Source organism: Poecilia formosa, unplaced genomic scaffold (genome assembly GCF_000485575.1).
Source record: "Poecilia formosa unplaced genomic scaffold, Poecilia_formosa-5.1.2 Scaffold77, whole genome shotgun sequence".
Lineage (NCBI taxonomy): Eukaryota > Metazoa > Chordata > Actinopteri > Cyprinodontiformes > Poeciliidae > Poecilia > Poecilia formosa.
In genome coordinates this window covers 2,034,113-2,057,574 of record NW_006800016.1, presented here as the reverse complement: position 1 = coordinate 2,057,574, position 23,462 = coordinate 2,034,113, and the positions used below count along the sequence as shown (strand labels likewise).

Genomic DNA, 23,462 nt, shown 5'->3' with positions numbered 1-23,462 from the left:
AAAAGGGGCGTGTTATATAAAATCAAGTTTAATACTATGTTATATTGTTATTCCCTAATGAGAAACATACATGGAGTGTTGCTTTGATTCTTTCATGCATGTTTGAGGAATCCTTTCATCTCCCATGGGAGGCATTTGGGGGTGTCTAAACGCTTGCTCGTTCAAAGCGGCGGCGCCACATATTTACCCAAACCTCCGCCTTGAAGCTTAAGCTCCCAGCAGAGCTTCTGCTAACAGAGCACTCCTCCCTTGCGCCCCCCACTCAGCTCGACCAGCGAAGCAGCAGGAGCCCTTAGCAAACACCTACTGAAACTATGCATCTGCTGAGCTCATCAAATAAACTACTTTCAGTCCAACCCTCCAAAGAATGACTGTAAACAGGATCATGAAGAAGCATTGTTGGGATGACATGCTGAAGGCAGAGTGTCGGAAAGAGTAGGAGCTTTTTAAAGAGGCCAGTTTCAATGTGTTACATGGCAGAGTCACATTTCTTTTAAGTCGTATTTGATATACAGCATTTTTATAACAACCGAAGGCAACACAGTTACCTGATTGTACCATGAACTAGAACTATGTGCCTGAAAAATACATTATAACCCCATGGCCCATCTTTAAGAAATGAAATGTATTAACATTTGGAAACTACTTTTTCAGGTCATGCTTAGTCTGATATGAAAACGTGTTTGATAATCTGAAACATTGAAGTATTACAAAAAAAAAGCAAAAACAGAAGAATCTATAACGGATAAATACTTTTCCACAGTATTAATTATGCTGCTTTTACTTCAGAGTGATCACCTACAATGCATTTTTTTATTTGATTAGAAATAAACATTACCCTCAACCCCTTTGATTTCACTTGATAATAATAAGAGTCTTTATGTGGATATCCCATTATAATGCCATGTTTTGAAACAGCTTGATGTGACTGCTGGTTTGTTTTGTCTGACACATTGTTGCTCATGCAGCTAATCTTCAGCCCCATTATTCAATCTGAAGAGGGTTGATTTTTTTTTCTTTTTTTTCCTTATTTGTCAGTCAGTCATAATTTAATTAATCAAACCAGGCATTAAGCGCATCTTTGTCATCTCACACGCATCTATGTATTATGAGGATGGGATCAGTTGTAGTATTTCTTCCGGGTTGAGGAAATCAAGGGAGGGATGAGCAGAGATGCTGCCAGTGTTTGCTCTGCACATCAGCAGCCAGCCGGGCTTCTATCTCCCAGTCAGACAGACAGCGGCAGAGGCAGCACGTCCACACGGGAGAGAGACAGCAGCGCTCACGGCGCAGCAGAGGCACTGAAGACTGAACTGACACTCACATTCCCAGCCTTCTCAAATGGATTTAATTATGTTGTAGCAATTTTTGCGTCTGGAAGGCGTCCTTTTAGATCAGGAAAAAGAGACGCGCAGACTGGCTGAATTTTTAGGTGCCTGGTTCGTCTCGACCGTTCTCAGGGAGCCACTCTCCTCACATCGTTAGCTCGCTAAGCTAGCTAGCCCGCTAACTTAGCGGCGATACTTTGTACCGTATCAACGTCAGTTTTCTGCCTCGGAGCTAGCCTGCGGTCTTTTGCGCCACGGCGGCAGATTGACGTGACCCGTCACGACAGGTAAGCGAACAAAACGCGTGGAAACACGTTCTTTATGGTTGTTGTTTTTTTTGGAGCCTCATGTTACACCGCTGGTTTTCGCCGCTGGCCAGCGAGGTTCTAACGGTATTCTAGGAGCAGCAGCAGCAGCGGAGTGGAGCTTCGGCTGGCTGAGCTGAAGCGATCTTGTTGACAGAAGCAGCCGAGCAACTGGGATGTGATGCGACTCACCGTTTAACACGCTGATTATCACCTCACAACTCGCATTATGTCTCCACACTTGCTTTTCCTGCGAACACACCTTTAAATACTTTTCACGGACTGTACGCTTTTGCAGAAAACCATCGTTCCCAAGACTTCTCATTAAGATCTGGCGTTTCGTGTTCAACCTTGAGTGCTGATTTGCGGTGAATGGGCCACTGTCAGGTTAAAAAAATAATCGCACATTTGCCGCATTTCGCTGCAGTAACTTTTAGTAAGGGTTGATTCAGATGAGATGACTGTGACAGGTAACTGCTGCCCTACCCCGTCTGCATGTGTATGAACAGGAGCGAAAAGGAAGGAGTACATGCACAAAGTTGATCGTCATGCTTTTACAATGCAGAATGTGTGTGTGTGTGTGTGTGTGTGCACTCTTCCTGGTGGTCGTTTCCTATTTTCCCTCCCCCTGAAACATTAGAGCTGGAGTGTTGCATTACAAGTTGGGAGGATGAACCCTAAACTAGAGTTTGACCTTTTGTTTAGGGCTCTGTTAGCGGTCAGCTCAGCTTTGACCCAAAAAGGGGAGGGAAAGTGATCAGAATGTTTAGCTTTATCACATTGTAAGGGTATGAATCACTTGGAGAACCTTTTATTGGAGTTGATTTGGGCGGTGAGAGCTTGACATGTCAGGGAATGTGTGTAATGAAGGGTTGTGCTCTAGTGAGCATGCATTAACAATGCTGTAATTATCTCAAGAGATAAGAAAGTGGATTCGCCATCAATCCAAGGAGAGTCACGGATGCAGAGCAGAGGATGAAGACGTATGATTGACAGGAAACAAATTAATTTTGCTCTCACATGTCTCTTAAGAAGAGAGGAAAAGTTGAGCATATATATATTTTTATCCTCTGCGGCAGAGGTTCTCACACTTAAAGTGTAAAGATCTAGGTCTGATTTGAGGTCTGGGACAACGATTGATGAGCAGATTTCTTAAACTTAATTTGTTTGCAGCCTACAAACACACTAAAATGACATTCTACTCTTCCAAGTGTTTTCTTTTTTTGTAATTCTAAGCCACTGTTTTTGTGACAATAAAGCATGATGAGCATTGCAATTTAATTAAATGCAATTTAACGTAAAGTGAACAGGCTATTAATTCTGAGTTTGATCAATTTAATACACGAAAGAGAAATAATATTCTGCTTGTTTTTTTTGTTTGTTTTTTTTGACAGAAATTGTTGTTTTGAATCCAACAGAAAGTGAAAGAATTACAAGGTCACCCCCATTCATTAAAAGCATTCTTTAACCTGTTATTTTTACGTTTATTAAAGTCAACAAAGTCCATAATAGTATCTATTGTTATTTCATGTATTTGTGGACAAATAATTATGGGAATTTTTACTTTTGATTCAATAAATATGATAAAAAAGAAAAGTCAGTGTGTCCCCTGCTGATCAGAGGCTATGATTATGATTGATTAGTGCTTTTCTAGTGTAAATATAAACTTAATCAGTGTGATTACCTTTCATCCCTCAAGAATAAACAGAATAAATAAATTAAGTTAGTGCAACAAGACTGAGAAATCAAAAGAAACGTTGTAATATTTAGATACCCAGAGGCAGTGATGATACATGGTTACCAAGTGTGAAAATTGTCTCTTTCTGCCTTTTATGAGCCAAGTAAAACTGTTTGAAAAATAACTCAAATGTTTTGGGATTATTAACATTTTTTGCAAAACTCTTAAAAATCTGTCGGATAGTTATTTATAAAGGTTTTTAATAACAAAAGTGGGATGCATGTCTAAGTTGGGAAACAATCGTTTTTATGAGATAAAAACGTTTCAGATATGGAATTAAAGCTCACAGGAAATCAGCATTATTTATACGTTCTACAATTACACTGCGGTCAACCTTACTCACTCACAAGCCATAGTAATTTTCTTCTTTTTTTGACACACAAATATTTGTGGGCCAATTTTATAAATGGTGTTTTGTCTCTTAGTGTAATACTAGGGTATATTCATTTTTAGAAGCTGCTATAACTCTCTTAGCAACCTTCACCTAAAACAAACGTAACCTCATCCTTTAAGAGCTGCTTGACTCACCACATACAGCTACAAAAATCTTGGGTGAATTCCTGTTCTGCTGAGGATCTTTGAACAAGGCGATGTTTGCTTGTTTAATCAATTATTTCCAAACCAGCAATTAGTTTCTTTTTCTCAACATCTACTGCTTTAGCTTTGAAACAACTTAGTTTCTTAACACTATACTAACACATAGTGTTACTAAATATATTACAGTCATAGTCTGAATAATTAGTTAACATTTTTTTTGCAGTCGAAGCAATTCATTGCAAAATGCATATTGTTTACAGTGGTGTTGCAACATCTTGTGGAGCCCGAAAGGAAATGTCTTTTTACACATTTTATCTCAACCAAAATTTGCGAGGGGCGAAGCTGAACAACACAGAAACAAAGTTAACTCGACCAAATGAATGCTTTTGTCCTGACTGTGTCAAAATATCACCTCGGGGCTCCACAACTGAGCTCAGTAAAACATGACTGTCAGGCATTGAAAGGAAATGAATCATGTTCCTCATTTCAAGGCCGTTGAAGTTGGTAGATGTGCTTCCTGCCCTTTTTGTTAACCCTGCAGCCAGGACGCAGCACATGTGCAGTGCTTGTATATCCAGATGTTCAATGACTGATTTAAGCTGTCTGAATAATGTCTGGGTTTTTTTTTTTTTCTCTCTTCAGGAGGGTTGGGTAAATGAAGGTGTCAAATGTACAGGATGTGAAAGTCTGGCTGTTTATCACATGTGGTTTGTAGCTCACATAGCACGTTTAGGTGTGTGTTCATATTTGCGTTGATTGTGCAATAACGATATTTGTGGGTTCAGAATGATTTTTTTTTTTTTTTTTTCCAACAAGCGATTTCATTTAACAATGTGAAGTATGACATTAAGATGTGAAAGTTCTCATACTTTTACCTAGTTTCGGTTGGTCATGTAAAAGATGACAATCTTTAATATCTACTCAGTTTAACATTGGGCATGTCTTTGGTCCTCCTATTGCTCTGAGGTGGCTTTGAAACAATAGCTCTATTCTGGCCCATGTCTTTGGAGGGAGGCAACAGCATTCGGCGCTCTCGGGACTCTGTGTGCCAGGAGGCTTGGTTAAGGATTCGGTTTCCACAGCCACCTGGACCTCCGAGCACAGGAATGCCATTGTTCCTCCATCCAGACTACGGCCAGATTAAACGCACATGCAAACAGACACATGCATCAGGACCTCATACCAAAACTTAGGTCACCCATCTTTGTTACATTGCCATCGCTCACAGCAGCGATAATCGGATAAACATTGCTGGGATAGATACCGAGACTTGATGTAAAGCTTTCCCTTCTCATTCTGTCCCAGAAACTTACAAAAAAAGCTATATTTTGTTATCTTTGGGTGGTACAATTTTATCCTACAAAACTGTAGCGTTCGTCCCCTTTTTGGCAGTTGACAGGCAGGAAGTGGGGCAAAGAGAAGAGGAAGACATTTGCTCAATGGCCTGGCCTGGGAATGCAACCTGCTACAGCTGCGTTGACGACCTTTTCAGTATGTTTTGGATCTGCTGAACACAACTTTCAAGGTGGTACTTTTTAACACTCGTTTTCTCTTTTAAAATGCTCATTCAACCATTCATAAAGTAGCAAAATGTGAAGAAGTACTCTCTGTTCTCTAGCTTGTTTGTTGTGATGGATTTCTGAACATAAAAGCCAAAGAACTGTTCAGCCAAAGAATAAAAACTGTTCAATTAGCATGACCACATCAAAGCTAATTAACTTGAATTCCATGTGAGTATGGACACTTTATTTGGTACACTTTGTTACTATTGACTGTCCACCCAGTTAGTACTGGAACATATGTTCAGCAATTTGTCACAATAATTTCTGAGAGATTTTGGTCTGTATTGAAATTACAGCAGATATGCCTGATCCATATCCATGACGTGAATTTCCATAGCTGCTCTACCGGCTTGAGACCTGGTGACTGCGGAAGCAGCGAGAGCACAGTGAAATCATTGTCACATTCAGGAAGTCAGTTTGAGAGAATTTCGCTTTGCGACATGGAACGTCATCCTGCTAGATGTCGCCATCAAACGGATACGCTGTAGTCATAAAGTAATGGTCGTGGGCAGGAGTAATACGCAAGCGGACTGTGGCGAATAAACAATGCTCAATTGGTACTAAGGGCCACAAAGAGAGTCCTGCCCTTTGAATGTTCCTGATTAAAATAAACGCATTGGACCATGAAGTACTTATTGAATCTGTAAAGCCAAATTTTGGTGAGTCTGTTTCAATTATAACCTTAGTTTCCTCTTTCTCACACCCAGTGTAGTCTTTCAACTGCTGTAGCCCATCTGCTTAAAGGGTCAATGTGTTTCATACCTAGTGAAGGTATTCCACATACAGCAACTTGGTTGTAATGACAGGTTATATGATCTGCTGTTGTCTTTACATCTTGTCAGACAGTCAAGATATTCTCATCAGATGTCAAGAAGTTGTTTTTGTCCACACAACTGCTGATAATCGGGCATCTCTCGTTTGGACCATTCTGACTGTGACTGCCTGAAATACTCAGATCAGTTTGTCTAGCACCTACCATGCCACATTTAAAGTTATTTAAATTCCCTTTCTTCTTAGTTCTAATACTCGGTTTGAAGTTAAAACGCTTTACCACATTGAGACGTCTAAATGAGTTGAGCTGTTATGTGATTTGCGATTTCCATTAATTAAACAAGTGTAGTTAATAAAATGGCTGGTCAGGGTACGCAAAGTAGTGGTTTTGGGGGTCCTTAGATCTAATTGTATGTTAATTAGTTATGTGATTTACATTCAGTGATTTCCTTATTAAAAACTGTACTTGTGCTGCTGTGATAGATTAATCATCTGAGGAAAAAAAAAGTCTATTCTGCTGACATCTGCAAACGTTGGGTGAAAGCACCCAACGTTTATGCTGTGCCATGTTTCTGTTGTTATAGCGAGGCTAATGCTTTGGGCATTTCTCTTTCAACATAAAAAACTTCTAATTTAGTTTGCTTTATTTTGGCTTTTTCTTAAAAATAAAAAAATAAAAATAGAAACAGCCGCTCTCAGCACATTGGATCTCCCTGCTGATTAAGCTGGTTAACGTTTGCTTTTCACGGCAGTCTTAGTATTGGCAATACTACTAAACCCACTAATGCAAGGTGGTTGAGTCTTTCCTAATGGATAAAGCAGTGTGGTTACCCTCAATTCACTTTTGAAAGCTGCAGTGCTGCCAGCATGAAGCACAATTGCTCCTCTGAACAACTCTTTAAAAAAAAGTTTATTCAACTGACTGGACGTTTGGTATCTGCCCTGCACAGCATGACTGAGATTATAAACTACCAGACACTGTTTAGATGTTAAATTAATCTTTATCACTGATTGATGTTCTTGTTAGTCTAATTACCTATTTAAAACAATGGCTACTGAAACATTTCAGCACAGTAATAGTTCTTTGTTGACTGTTGCAGAACCAATAAAACAGTGAAACATAATTCTTGCGTAATGGAGGTGAAACTGATCACTTCCTGCTGCTGCTAAGAGTCAGCTGATGAGAGTTAAACCAGAATGCTTCACTATGACATTTGGTTCCACAATATGCAGAAGAGTGGGGCGTCGCCTGGAGCAATGGTTGGAGTGGCCCACAGTATACGGAGACTATAGACCTCGACACGGACGTCCCAGGTTTGAATCCTGTCTTCAGTTCCTTTACCGAGTGTCTTTCCCTCTTCTCGCTACCTGCTTCTTGTCAGACTACTTAAAAAAAAAAAGAAGCAACAAGCAAAAGTGCAACACTCTCATGCTCTGGGTAAAATGATCAAAGATCATAATAGGATGTGGTAAGTTTCATTATGTAACTTGAAACTAAGTTTCTCTATATTTTGTTGTAAAATATATTAGGATTACACAGAAAGGCAAATCACATATTTGCTTGTCTGAAACTTTGAATATTTAGGGCTTTCCAAATTACATGGTGTCAAACCACTTAGTTTCTCTATTAGTGTGAGAGACAAAAGATGCAGTGATGCGGTTTTCTCGCTATGAGCTGTAAACCAACATGTTTAAGTATTCTATGCTGAGACATTTGTTAGGTCAGGATAGGACTTTGATTTTATTAATTTTTTGAGGTGCAAGGAGAAAATGGTGGTAGACTAGTGTTATTTAAGAAATGCTTCAAACAATCAAATGTTGTCTCTTTAGTAGCTCTTGTTTCTATGATGCTGTGTTCAGGTGAATAACCAACCTAAGTGTGTTCAAAGCAACTTTATTTTTGTCTTTCTTCCATTATCATGTAAAATGAGATACTCTGTCAAGTTCCCAGCTGTTGAACAGAAAATACTCGGGAGTAAGATAAATAAATAAAATTGCCCCAAGCTGTATACATGTTGGCAATACTGGTTTGCAAAGACAATCACAAGATTGTCAAAAAATTAATAGACAAAAGGTTGATAAGAGAGCTGGAGTTGTGTGAAGTCAGCTAAAGTGATTCTTGTTAGTCAATAATCGCTGGATCAGAACTTCAAGCCGATTCCCAGGACATCATTGGTTGGTGCATTCAGGGGAATCTGCTGGAAAATATTTCCATAGAACTAGAAATACACAGAGAAATTGACTTGTGACTGGTTGAAGCTTGTTCTACCCTGACTATTAACTCAGACTTTGTGCTGGGGTTGCTTGACCCTGAATGAGGCAAAGTTGATACGATCCATTTTCAGTACGACCACGTAAGTCTCAAAGAGATGTAAGGAGCTATTTAAAATGACGCTGTATTTTCTACAATACTCCGAGACCGTTCAGAAGTTCATTAGGGCTGCAGAAGAGAGAGACGTTCAGCAGATAGCAGGAAGCCGAACAGACTACAGTAAAGGCGATTTGTCTTATCCTTCAACCTCAGTCTATCAGGGAACAGGCTGGATTTGGAAAAGTTGGAGTTCTTGAAGAGAAAGCATTACAAAAACCAGAGGTCAGAAATCAGCCACAAAGTCCTGAGCAGCCAGAATGATGTGATACTAATGATGAGGCTGAACTTGGCAGTAATCCTCTCAAATTGCTGCACTATGCTAGTTCACAAAAAGGGCACATAAGTAAAAAGCAAATGTTTTTGGGGGAGTATCAGGACAAGTAGTTCTCAACACAGCGATAATGCACTCATAATGAGTGGGCACACATTTGTCTTCCCCCAACACATACTAGTTAATTTTTACAATCTGAAAATACCCTTTATTTTCTCCGTATACATACTCATAAGAAATCTTTCTTATGAGTTTTTTTTTACCTTCCAGAACACATTAGTGGGAGTTGGTGTATCTACAGCAGGCTGAGAGAGGTAGCAGCTTGTACTGTTACCATGAATACGTTTCATATGTGGTGTTGTACGTTTTGCAAAACAAATACTTCAGGGAACTTCACTGCAGTCTGAGAGGATTTCCACAACTAACACAAACATTGCAATTAACACATGAAATATGAAGTTATTTCTGCAGGTATTGCTGTGTTGCTCTGTTATATGAAGCTCCCACCTTCCTGATGCACTGCGTCGGCTCTGAAACGGCAGAAGCGGTCATCAGTTACTTCACATCCTAATTGGTTAAACCCAGGCCACTGTGATATTTCAGTGCTTAATATAGATTTGTCTCGTTTCGCTTCAATTAAAGAAACATGCTTTGACGGCTTGTTTGTTGTTCTAAGATGCTTATCTTGTTATATCAGCTCCCCTACTTAAAACAGACGGGCTGGATTAATTGTAGATCTTAAAGGAGGTCGCTCAGGATGTAGATAGGTAGTTTAGCTGGATCAGATAGCACTTCAGTTGATGATCTTCAGAGGAGAAGGATGAGAAAAGAGTAAACCGTAGGGAGTGTTTAGCACTTTTTTGGCTGGCCGTCCTTTAGGAGTTGTAAGCAGACGATTCCTTGGTATGTTTTTTTTGTGTGTGCGCGTGTGTGTATGCGTGTGTTTCTGTGTGTGTGTCCTCTTGCTCTGCAGCAGGTCACATTAGGGATAGTATTGCATCGAAGTGGGTCAGCCAGCGCCACCAGGGAGTCCTGTCAGTGCTGTGCTGCCGTCTCTCATACTGGGACCAGCTGAAGGCCAACACAAACACGTAAATCCTGGTAGTACACGCGTGCGCTCAGCACATATGTTCCCTGGAAACTGCATGTGAAAGTTAATTTATATTGAAGAGATCGTGGTTTTTAAACTGAGTGGGAGGACAACGGTCTTTGGGTTATGTCATGTGGTGACCTCACTTGTTCCTGCCTTATTCGTTGCACTTTGACTCCTCTTAAATAGCCTTGTTGGAAAATGTTGTAGCTGCGAAGGAGGGAAAAAAAACGAGCAGTAAACCTAGCTGCGGCAGAGAATATTTAAACTGCCTATAGAGCCTTTACAGATGATTCAGAGGCTGTCACACTCGGTGTGTCTCAGCTGGATGGACACAGAGTTTCTGCAGGCTTAACGATAAGGAAATAGGATTTAGCGCAGTATTCAGCAGAGGGTTTTTTTTTTTTTCCTAGCTGCAGTCTCTTGTTTTCTGCATTGGTTCTTCTCTGAGGAGGATTTAATGGGCTATTTCTGCTCTCTGCTTGGATGCCTGTGTCCCAGTGTTGTTAAGTAGCAAAAGCATCACAAGCTCATTTGAAGGTAAAAGATACACTTATAGTTTCATATTAGATTAAGGCTCAGCAGGAATATCTCTTAGCTTCCTCAATGTAAGCAATCTGCTGCCCCAAAGTATATGACGCTCTTTGCTGGGTAATGTTGTATCATTTTTGTGTTCTTTAAAAGATAAACGCAGTCTCCTCTGTTGAATTTGCGGTGACATGTTAGGAGGATTTAAAAACCTGTGGCATTAAAACATCATTTTGCCAGCGTTAATGGTTTGATGATATTTTGAGGTTGTGCTCTGAGTTTATCCTACATACACAATTATTTTGTGAGAAATACTTGGACATCAGAGAACATGGACGGAAACTTTCTGTTCCAGAGGTATTGACAGTGAAAGATGCTTTCAAATACCATTGAAAATAAATGTTTTCATGCCTGTTTTTTCCATTGATTTAACCAGTCCCGGTTCTCAGTTTACCGTTGCTGTGAGCTGTGATTTGCTGGATCCTGAGGTCCTTTGTATGAATCACATAAAGCTTGAAGAGTCACCTTGAACACTTCAATAAAGTAGAAAAAAATATGATTTGTCGCATTTTATTCAAAACACCTTGAGTAACCTTGAAGATCGTGTTCCGTTTAGTTCCCGGCTCTCGTCTTTGTGATCCTGCACCTTTATAATGTCTTTATAATGCAGCACTTAACGTCTGCCAACAGGAACATGTTATTTTCTATGCTGACTCTTGCGCCTGGATTTCCTTTCCTTCCAGGCAACGTTAGAAGCAAATATCCAAATTCTGCTGAGTCATAAAGAGATGATTGCATGGCAAACATGGAAATATCACCCTGACCTGGAGGATTATATCTTTCTTTAAAAGAGCTGAAATTCTTGATGGCTTTTCATATTTTCTTAGCAATGTTGTTCTTTTGTTTATGTCACCCTATTGTTTACAAAAACACTTTCTTTACTAAAAATGAAACGTCTTGGTAACATGCCAAAATGGAATCTTAATACATTCCTAAATAGGAATAAATGGATATCAAAATATAATTTATCTATGATGCACATTTTAAAACTGAAGTTTCCCAGCCTCAGTTAGGGAAACTTCAGTTTCGTCTAGTTAAAAACAAAACAAACTAACAACAACAACAACAACAACAAAAAAGATGCCAAACAAAATTAAAAACAATCACATAAAATAGAACAAAGGCAATAAAAAGAGCATGTCAGCTCACACTGTGTCTGATATGTTTGCTACACAACTAAACCACAGGACAAAATCTGTTGATCAGAGAAAATAACTTCAAAATACTGTCTGATTTATAATGTATTGTGTTTTTTACTTGCATAACTGGAAAGGGAACAGTCAACTATAATTAGATTACTACATTTTTTTTTAGATTCACAAAGCAGTGATGTTTTTTTTTTTTATCAAAGGGAGCTATTATTTAATACAGACTATTTTATATGTGAGAGACAATGCTTTACACTATACATTTAAACGATTATTTAAATCAGTGGGGATACTTGGATCTGATGCATCTTTACTGTTTGGAAGTCAACTTTTAAGACTAGTCCAGGGGATTTCTTTTATCAAGACAAAAATCAGCAAGTAAACAAATCATTTTTTTAGTTTTGCAACTGTTCATCACCTATTCACGTAACACACGTGACATCGTCAATTCATGGATTTTAGTTCTTTCGTAAACATTCCTATTAAAAAGGCAAGAAAAAAACACCAGAACAAAGCCTGCATGACTAATCAACACCTTTATTTCTTCAAATGTTTGTGGTTCACCATTGTTCCTAATTTAGTCTTTATTTTGCGTGTCAGTCTCTCCACGTGTTGTATTTCGCTTACTAATTCACTAGGGGTGCACAACATATCGGCTTCATCATTGGCATTGGCCGATGTTTGGCACACGGGACGCGATGGTGACGACAGCGACCACAGTTCAAAAATTTTTCAACTGTCTTGTGTTGCATTGCAAGGCTGTGTGTGCACGTCTAAGTGTGTGCGCACACTTAGACGTTCACATAGACTTGCACTATGTCTAAGTGTGAAATTTAAACATTTTTACATGGACAAACTTTGCGGGTCGTTTGGCTGGAGGAGAGGAAGCGATTGTCGCCTTGCTGCACAAGTTACACAGGAAACAAATAGAGAGGCTGTCGAAACTGGGTTGATATTAATAACTGATGTTTTTTTTGTTTAGTTTTTTTTTTCATCTGGTTGCCATTTGTGTTTCAGGATGGGTGGAGTTTGGTTATGTGGTATTTGTTTGGTCATGTTAGATTCATGTTAGATTGTTAGCAAAGGATTGCAGAAAGTTTAACTGAAGCAAAGAAGCAGTGTCAGCAGTGCTCAGTGCTACTCAGTCTCAGTGAGTAGGAAAATACATATACTGTATATAATACTGTCTGTAAATATCAGTCATAGATCATACGGGCAAAAATAATATTGGTTATTGATATCTGCCTAATTTTTTTATATCGGTGCATCCCTACTTTTTAAATGTTTTCATGCAGGTACATCTGTGCTAAGCCAATTTGCCTTAGTAGTTTTCTTTTCCTTTGCTGCAAGTAGTATTTGCCTTTTTTAAAGGACTCTATTTCATTAAAGAGTAAAGAACAGGTTCTTCAGTAGAAATAAGAGTATATCACCCCCATTTATCCATTAACACGTCACTGTTTAATTTTGTTTTTGTAAAACAAAAATAAAAAAAATATTGATGTGTTTATGGACAGAAAACTGAGTTTGTTTTTGTAATGCAATAAAAAAAATGTCTAACTCAATTGTTCATCTCCGTTTAAAATGTTAAACAAGCAATGAGTAGTTGTAATGCAGCATAAAGCATTGCCACAGGCAGCTTAGCTTGTGTTGACTTTTCCAGGATGACTTTTATTTGCTTGCTAATCACCTAAAAAATTTATTTCATTGTAAACTATTTGTAGTTCAGGAGGGAAAAACAGAAGAGGGATCAGTCAAGGATTCCTTAAGGCAAAATTTCCATCCCGAACAGAAATAGAAAGTACTTGTGACTTTCCAATATCACTTGCAGACGAGCTACGCATTATGTTTTGGGCTAAAAGGACAGAACCTGCTGTGCAGCTCTGCACTCTGTCAGAGTGAGTCATCTGTCTTTTGGTGACCCTGATAAAGTTGCAGCAGGGATGCACACAGCCATCCATCTCAAGTTCTTATCGGCTGCCATCCTGGTACTTTAAGTGTCTGTGTGTTTGTGTCTCTGAGGACTCTTTGAGTAGAGTTGTTCTGGCTCGGTCACATGGATAGCCATATCAACAGTTAGTCCTGACTGATGGACTGCAGAACAGCACATCCATTGTTTTGCTTTCTAAGTGTGGGTATGCATGCTAACCCATAAGGAATTGCATTTCCACCAAGCCACAAATGTCAGTTGCTATGTGATCATTTATCTCTCAAGAGTGTGCGTATGTGTGTGTGTGCGTGCACGCGCGCGTGTGTGTGTTTGTGTTGTATGTGTAATCTGCCAGAGGGGGGGATTTGGGTCAGAGTGACCAGGCCAGGAAGAGACAGAGCAGCAGGATATCGACCCTGTATTTTCTCAGCCAGATAAATCTTTCTTAATTCTGAAACAGAACATTTTTAGGTTTAGTTTAATTGTTCGTGTTAACAGCAGGTTCCTTTTTGTTTTCAATTTCACATTCTTCTCCTATTAGACTACTGGAGTCTGTGGCTGCTTATTTTTTTCTAGCTGTCTGTCTCGGTCTGTTCTGGTTTAACAACCACAAAAGCTCATAGGATTTGTTAACTTTAAGTACTGGTGAATATTTTCAGTGCCTCTTAGACTGTCTCTGATAGACCAACACAAAGTTGTGAACCATGGAAGAATCCATGGTTTTCTTCTTATTTTGTTTTTACATATAAAAACAAAATATGTTTTTATTTCCTCAATCGAAATAATTTTTTTTTTTTTTTTTTTTCTTTCATAATTCCCCCTTTGACCATCCTAACTCCATTTATTAACATATTTAGTAAGTATGGAGCAAACAAAGCAATTGGAAAAAAAATTCCAAAGATGTCTTTCATTCTTTCAAATTTACCATGATTCAAGTTTCATAAATATAACAGAACAACTAAAACATTTTAAACAGTAGAAATAATCTGTTCTTTAAACATTTTAAAAAAGAAAACTAAATTTCCCTTTTAAAAATGTTTTATGGTCGAACTCTACAACAGAATATCTCATAAAGAAACCTGCAAACGATGCATAACAATCATGACCTTTGTACATTTTTATTTCATTCGTCTGTCCCTGAGATTTCCACTGATATACATGACTGTCAGTGTTTTTGTCGTTAGCTCTTATGATCCTGCACCTCCCCATTCCTCCTGTTTGCGTCTTTATACCAAGCATGGCTGAGTTAAAAAAAGAAAAAAAAATATATATATATATATATATATGAATTGGCACACAGAGCAATAAAACCTTAAATAAACTCTCTCCTCGCTTCTGTTGATTTATTTAAACGTGTAACATTTAACAGACGTGACCTATTTTGTAGTGTCTTGAAAAAGAACCCTCTCATCTGTTTGTCGACAAGAATCTGTCCATTCACTCATTCATAACATGAGGCAGCATGAGGGCTGCACAAAACTAGACAACATCCTAAACCCAATCCTTGACTTGTCCGAGGAATTTTAATCAAACCGATGCAGCCGTTGTGCTGCGATCATCAACAACGGAGTATGATAGGATGATGAGGAAGTTCTTCTCAGCTATTTTGTTTTGTTTGTTTGATCCTCTGTTTGTGGAGGTCAATCTGCAAATTATCACCGGGACGTCTTTATCAAATCTGTTGTGTTAACACACACCAATTTCAAGAGGGTCAAGGTGATTTCATCACACTCTTCGCCTTGCTTTCAGTATGTTTTTTTGTTTTTTGGGTTCCTTCTGCATGCTTTCAGCTCTCACACCCCCTCAAACAGATTTTGCATTCTCATTGGTGGCTGCTTCTCCCATTCACACTGCTCCTCCTTCGTCCAATGACGCTATCAGAGTGTGTCACATGAAAGCTATTTGGTTTGTAATTGGCAAGTGTCTGCAAGCCTTACACTGCGTATAAACAATCCAGCAGTTTGTCTCAGATCGATTTGTTTACAATGTGGAGCGTTGGAACAAATTCTTGCAATTTCAACTAAGTTAAAAATATTGTTAATGTAAATGCAAGCTGAAGCAGGGAGCTGCACGACTTGATGAATCATTGTATTTACAGGCGCCCCGAGGTACGAAATGAAACTGCATGAGTTTCATTTCGTTCTCATCTACGTTTTAAATTTGACAGCATGTGCAAAAAGAAACTGAGCACCACAGGCATGTTTAACAGTGCGTGTGGATCGAGTCATATTAAACCGGGGGAATACAGAGACATAATAGGATAGAGGGACAGAAAGAAAATCTCAGAGTTCTTAATCAGACTAGATTTCTTAATAAGGCTAGATTTAAAGGAGGATGGCCAGATTAGTCATGCCAGGAGCTCACAGAGGGGTTTTACCTGAAGTCTTTAAGCTCAAGTTATTGCTGAACATTTAGAAGGCACAATGGAAGCTTATTGGAGTTTATCTAGTGTGACGAGGGGTGTGTGTGCACGCAGTGACATGGGCTATTGATCTCATGATGGAGCTGCTTAACTGAAATTCTGATGTCACCAGCTCCTTTTGGAAACGTGTGCAAGTTCATCTTCATGCCGGATGTGTATATTTAGATGTCATCCACTTATTGATTGCTCATTTTGCGGCAACCAAAAACCTATTAGAAGTCGGTCTTTGGAAACACATGCCTCGGACCGAATCAGATGATGTGACACAATATTGGTTATGTCTTTATGTCTTTATGTCATGTTGTTAAGTTTGTGTGAATAACAAGAAAGCATGGGGTGGGAAGGAGTGTTGATGTTCTTCTGGTTTTATTCGGTTACTGGAATACTTATGTTTATTTTTAGATCATATCACAAAGTGTTTCACAGAGGAATAATAAAACAGGAAGTCAAAGGAGAAAAAAGGAAGAGCCTGTCCATTCAAGTTTCTAAAAGTTGAAGAAATATGAATAAGCGGTTATCTTTGTAGTGAAGCTCTTTCTTTTCAAATCATAAGAATTATACTTTATTTTGACAAGGATGAATACAAATTGATTATATTTGCAAAGATTATCAATATTGCTGGAATTATTCTTATAGTTGGGTTATTTGACAATATGAGTAAATACATTTGTTTATTATGTGTGCTGCTTAGATAAAAAGTTGCACCACTAAATGTAACTGGTCTTGAAGGAACCTATTAACTTCTTTTAGTAGAGAGGTTTGGCAGCAGTGCCATGTAGTTACATCCATATAATTAATATATTATTGCTAATAAGACTGCAATGACTTTTTAATACATCTTATTACTTTTATCGTTATTGTAATGAATTCCACAAATTATCCTGATAAAACTTTGCTAATTACTGCTCTGTATTATGTACTGAATTGTTTTTAAACTGCATTATCTATGGTAGGTGAGATGTAAGTTTAAGACACGTGACAAACCCAAACACTCAACCTTGAGGTGCATCGTGCATGTCAGTTATGTGGCATCAGATGTTATCTGATTTGCAAAAATCTTGATGGCCCACTTTTGGAGAGGTACAAGATGCCTGCTGCTTTTGATAGCTCTGTTAAAACGTTCTGATTTCATCTCCCACAAGAACAGACAATTTAATGATTAAGATAAGACGATTAAAATGCAGTGGTTCTCAAAATATTTTTTTTTTTACCCATTAGGTAGGTGCACACCACACAGCAAGGGTAATTCTAGTATTCCTCTAAGTACATGGAAATGGGCCAGCAAATATAAAATTAAGTTGGTGAACAAGCATGCTTCTTTCAGAGTCGTTAAAATGTCAGTGCCAGAGGTTCAGTTTGGCTTTTCTGTACATTTATTTTAGCCTGATTTCTTCTTGGTTTTAACAGTTTTCAACTTTTTATTGTTTTAAGAAAAAAGACGGTGCTATTTAGAAGTTAATTAACTATTATGTAATATTAGAGTTGTAAGTTATCAGTTAATGAAGTTAATCTAAAGTTGACTGAGTCTATCAATAGAATAATGATTTGTTAAATGGCCATTTTCTTACAAACTTTAGTTTCCTCTTTTATCAAAGGTTTACAGTCTTTCCATATCACAAAGGGCTAATTATTCTTAATCTGTGAATTTAAAAGGGAAGCTCGTCATCATATTTTAACGATTATTTTGTGTCAACTGTATTAAATGCAGACTGAATTTAATGCAACTTTCTCACAATATTAAACTTGGATATTTATAAAATAGGGCAAAATAGGAAACTCAGTTTATTGAATAGAAAAATAAAAAATGAAAAGAACAAAATAAGTGAAACACTTAATCCCTCATAAACATAGAGATGTTCAGGACTGCAGATTTTACTGTCCATTCTGTCAAAGAAGTGGACCGAAAGTTAAAACTTGACGCCATAAAGTGCATTAACTCACGAAAGCCTTCAAAATCAGTCGTGCTTCATTGGCATTTCGTTTTTCTCCGCCATGTTACAATTTTTCCGTGCTATGCCCTTTGTAGCATAGAAGTAGTAGACGTAGATGCTGCTCGACTATGAAGCACGGCTGTATTAGAGGTCAAACTTACGGACTTTGTCGAGTGTTTATATTTCAAAACGGAAGCGAATAAAGTGCACTTTGCAGCCTACATCGGACACCGTTTGGACCGTTTCCCCGCCATCTTCTTCTCTTACATCTGGCTCTACGTCAGGATGACCAGTAGCGCCCTCTTCTGGATTGTGGCCACACTACAACACTGAAAGGTCTACACATGGACTTTATAGTTAATTGGGTGTAGCTAAACTTATTTTAATAAACCATAAATCGACAATTAATCGTAAGTTGACTGTTTGCATCCCTGCTTGATATATCTTGTGCTTTTCATGGAGAAAAAAATGCAATATTCAAAAAATGAATTCAATTCACACTTTGCCAAAAGTCAGTCAGAAGAGGAGATTTCTCACTGCTTAAAACTACGAAGAATTTAGTTCTGCATTGGGAATGTTGCCAGGAGCTTCTGAATACACAGCTGGGGGGCGTGCATGCTCTGAAAGCCTGATCCTGTTAACACGGCTGCTGGCCAGAACTTGGACCAAATACAAATCACATGTTTCCAGATGTCACCAAGGGACCTGGAGGGAGATAGGAGAGTCTCTGACTTGATCTAGCTCGTGTAATCACTCAGGACACAGACAACTGAAGGTAGTAAGGATGTGTGTGTGTGGGTGTGGGTGTGTATGTGTGTGGGTGGTGTGTTTCTTGTCGCTTACGGTTACACACGTAGTGGTCTAGTGGCCTGCAGCTCTGTTTCCTGTGTTCCCTGCTCTCTGTAAACAGGAACTAGATCTCTGTCTTTCTGTCTGTTACTCTGTCCTTTCATCTATCCTCTGTATGTCCTTTGTTCCCTAATTCTTCCACTTCCTCTGCTGCCTCCATTTTCTTCTGCATATTGCAAATTTGCAGACCCACAAGCACACAGTAAATGTTTTACCATGCAAAGTAGGACTGCACGGTATTAGAAAAGCATGCCGATTATTGCTGACTACTGCAATGACTGTATCGGTTGTGATAAAACTCACATTTTCCTCCCTTTTCTGTTTCTCTTCTGTCATGATAACACTCTGCGCTTTAGCATCTCGACTACTGTAATCTAAATTCTGTGTGGGCAGCGAGAGCAGTGAAGGTCTGTCTAGGTGTGTGTGCGTGTGCGCGAGTTTGTGTGTATATTATGTCTGGCTTCAAGTCAATGGGTAATTTGGTTTCTTCTCTTTGAAAAAAACAGCTCCAATCCAGTTGATCAATTATTAATTTGATCTGATCAGTGATCTGTTGGTGAAAACATTTGATAATCAGACTATATACACATTAATCAACTGCAGATACTTTGTATTGTTTGAGTTTAATAAAAAAAAAAAAAAAAACGAGAACTCGGTAGATAAATGCAAATTTATTTTATGAGTTTTATGATGACATTTGACTAAATGCAATGTTTGTTGCTTGTTTCATAATATGTCACTGTACTATGTTTTTATTGCATAAAGTACTTTGAACTGCCGTGTTGCTATGCAAATGAACTTGACTTAATAAATCAATATCAGCCGGTTAGAGCTCGAAGAAACCTGAAATCGGTATCGGTCAGGAGTTGCTTCTTGTTGCATCCCCACTTTAATCCTTACAAGAGTTTAAGACTGAAGTTACACATGCATGAAATAGTAGTTAGGTGATGCTTTTTGTCTTGTTATTTTACCCCATCTCCAGATATATTTTTACCTCTGGGCAAGTGTGTGAGACCGTATCATATGAGAACGCCAGTCTCATGTGATGCATATAAATATGTATCACATGAAAGTCAGTCAATTGGTCACATGAGCCAACCGTGTCCAGAAACAGTTGGTGAGTAATATCCTGCCAGGTCAGATGGGATTTTGCTAAATGCTTTTATGTGGCTGAGTATTGTTTGCAAAGTAGAAACTACCCTCTGGCTAGCTCATAAAAGTGTTTGCTTTGCTTTTAAAGGGTTTTCCAAACCCCAACCTGCCTTGCTTGCATCTTTTTAAAAACAAAAGTCTATTATGGAGTGTCCATTGAGACACAAGCAGCTGCTTCATGTGTGTTTTCTATACACTCTATTCCTGGTATTCCTGTTTTTCTACTCGGGCTTCCCCTGGAAATCTGTCAGAAATGGTGAGCTATGACTGCAGTTGCCTGTAATAGTGTTGTTGCCTTTCCTCCAATGTCTGTTTTGCATGAATTTCACTTGTGTGTGTGTGTGCGTGCGTGCGTGTGTGTGTGTGTGTGCGTAGTGCTACAGCCTCTGCATCACCTTCCTTTACTCCAGAACTGTAGACAGGAGGATTTTTCCAGAGCAGGAGGTTGACTGAAAGAGAAGAGGAACCAGTTGGACCAAGGTTGGCGCAGCGCTGTTTGTTGTTGCGAATACAAAAGATGTCATCCTTGGACTCCCTCTGTTACAACATAAGCTACAAACAGAGTCGCATAACACGTACAGAGATCCTGGCTGGGAACCAAACACTCACACGTTGCAAGCGGTTCATTGCTCAGAGAATGTAAAGCTTTAATATATCTCCCCTGTGGCTTTTTCTGTGAAACAGTTTGGATAAAGCCTTGGACTCGACTGATTGCTCAGAGGGTTCGCCCTGAGCTCGGCGAATTGGGAAAGATTAATTTGACTACTTGTTTGGGTTTAGTTCTGCCCACGCTACTTTTCAGACGGTCCAGAACAAAGTCTTCTAACCGCGTTCAGACTCAGACAGGCTTTGTAGCACCTCTGCATTTACAAGGCAGTTTTATCTTTGAAGGTGCTAGTAATAAAGCGTGCTTAAATTATTGTCCAGGGTGGTTATGTGTTTTTTTTTGTTTTTTGTTTTTTTGTTTTTTGCTTAAAGAAAGGAATGATTTTCTTTTTCATTTGTCTGCCAGTGAACCCCTCCTTATTACTGCATTTGTTTTTCTGCCTCAGTCACTGGCCTCTTGGATTCATGACAGGAACTACGTGGACCCAGAGTGAATGAAAAGAGGGCTGAGAAGAAGAGGAGACTGTTGGACTTTTGGATTATTAACAGGGACCGTTACGTAAAACCGAGATTGAAGGAACAGTAGGAGGTGGTTAGAGCCACCCTCTTGATTTACATGTGTTCGTTCTTAGTGTATAGCTGAACAACTGTGAAGTGAGGATGTTAAAAAAGTGTAGTACTTAGAAATAAAGACCGAAAGAGATCATTTTAGTCCAATAATGTTTTGTGTTTAAATGTGATTTTTATTTATACTGTATCTATATCTCATGATCTTATGGAGCTATTGTTCATGAGCTTGTCCATTGTTTTGTCTGAGTCAATAGTTTAAGTGGAAGGCCAGGTTTTCAAACTGTGTGTGTCGTAGTATTTTGGATGCTTGTTAGAAAAAGTTAAAGTGACTGAGAAAATTTTGCCGTGTGACAATAAAGTTAGTATCCAATCTGAAGCTTCTGATTGGTGCTTTAGTACAGGAGTGGAAGTACATAATATATTGCAACTGACTGCTTGGATGCAGTATAGGGTAATATTTCATGTATGATGCATCTGTGATTGGAAATTTATGCCTTTGCCGCGCTGCTGGATAGAAACTTAATTAAACACAGGCGGAAAAACGTCTTTTATTATTAAGAATGAATTTAATTTAAAGTTTCATTTCCTTAACGGTAGCTTAAGCAAAGAGCTGTGGAACCATATGTGTTTCTTCTTGTCTGCTCTTCTTAGTCTTTGTGCCTGTGGTGACATTTCACACTCCTACAGCATGAGATGAGTTAGAAATGAGGACAGGAAGAGGTTTACAGTGCAGACAAAGCAAAGACACAGATGATTTGCCATTCGCGCTGCGGTGTTGGGTATGGCTCTGTAGGTTTACTTTGTGTCTGTCTTGGGAATTTCAAGAGCATCTCCAGAAGCCTTTTACTCGTTTTTCTTCCAATTTGCAGATGGATTACGTTTCGCTGTGTTTTCGTGAAGGTTTCCGCAGAAAGTAGAGGGTTGGAAAGAAAGACGGCTTTAGAAGCATGATTGAGAAAAAGACAAAGTTAGATAAGGAGTGATGAGTCACCCAGGATGAAAGAGACCGACACCTTCGGTGGTCAGAATCCTTCATGTACTGATGCAAACCTGCACTGCAGCACATCCTTCTAACCTCCACTATTGCAGGAGTGTGTAGGCTGGCAGAAAGAGATTTATGCTATGGCTGCTCTTGCAACACAAAGCTAATACACTCTTACTGTACGCAGACAGGCAGCATGAAGTCCCAGTGGACCAGGATGAAGACTTGGCTTTAAAGTAGGCCAGAGGCCAGAATTAAGGGTACAGAGATGCGCACACACATAAACCCATGCTGAGTTATTCTCACTCTCATCTCATCTCGATGGATTTTACCAAAATAGCAGATTAATCCGGTGAAGTGAGCAGCTCTGGGAATTTATCAACAGTCTACCCATATTTCTGTCCACCACTACCTCCTTCTGACATTCAATGTGCATTTTTTTTCTTTTCCTTTTTAAGGCCGTCCAAATGTCTCCAGTTTGGTTTGACCTTTGGGTGGTTGTAGAACGATTTAGGATGATGCATTTTTGAGATGACCCTGAGTTTAATTGGCAATGTATGACTTTGCAAAGTCAGTATTTAGACAGTTTTGAATGAAAGATGATGGAGCAAAGTCTGAAGTGCTGATATATATGGAAACATTAAGACTAGTTTCACCATGAGTGAGTGAGTAAGTGTTAGGAGTGTGGTTTGGTGCACTGAATGTGTGAAACACTTTACACAGCGCCTCTTGCCATGAACTTAGTTACTATTTAAGAAATATTTCCTCCCTGTACGACTTAGAGATTACAAGAGTGTTGACATTTTTCCTTCCCAGCATATCTGCTATTTCCTAACATCCTCAGTGAAACAAATGTTTATTTTTCTGTCTGGCTCTCTTTTGTCTGTTTAAGGAGCATGTTTGAGTGACACGTAAAGGAGGAAGTGGGATCCCTGAGGCTCCGGCCCTCTCTGCCGGTGGAGCCCCCTGCACATCTGGCCAGAGGCCCTCGAGTCACTAGGACAGGTAGGAGTTTCACAACAACTGAACAATGGGATCAAACTCAAATTTCTCTACTGTGGCGTATACTTACAGGCTTTTTAAGCAGAAATTTGGGGTTGTATGCAGTGACAGGCTAAAAGTAATGATCAAAATTAAATTACTCAGAATTAGATAATGAGATAATTAGATAATCGTCTTGGTATTTTAGAGGATGTTTGCTCAAACACGTATATTAGGAAGGAAATTCTACAAACTTAATGAAATATTAGCTATTATTTTTGTGTTTTGTTATTTTTGTGCATACATAATAAAAGTCCCTGCAGTTAAAAACTG

General features: G+C 38.9%; 1 protein-coding gene across 1 annotated transcript in view; it reads left to right on the top strand.

The window, feature by feature from the left end:
- Positions 1-1,133: 1,133 nt before the first annotated feature.
- Positions 1,134-23,462, top strand: part of galnt1 (UDP-N-acetyl-alpha-D-galactosamine:polypeptide N-acetylgalactosaminyltransferase 1) — a 55,362-nt gene continuing 33,033 nt past the window's right edge. The window contains exons 1-2 of the mRNA XM_007556231.2: positions 1,134-1,615; positions 23,041-23,153. The gene's annotated coding sequence lies outside the window, so the exon portion shown is untranslated. The remainder of the gene's footprint in view (positions 1,616-23,040; positions 23,154-23,462) is intronic.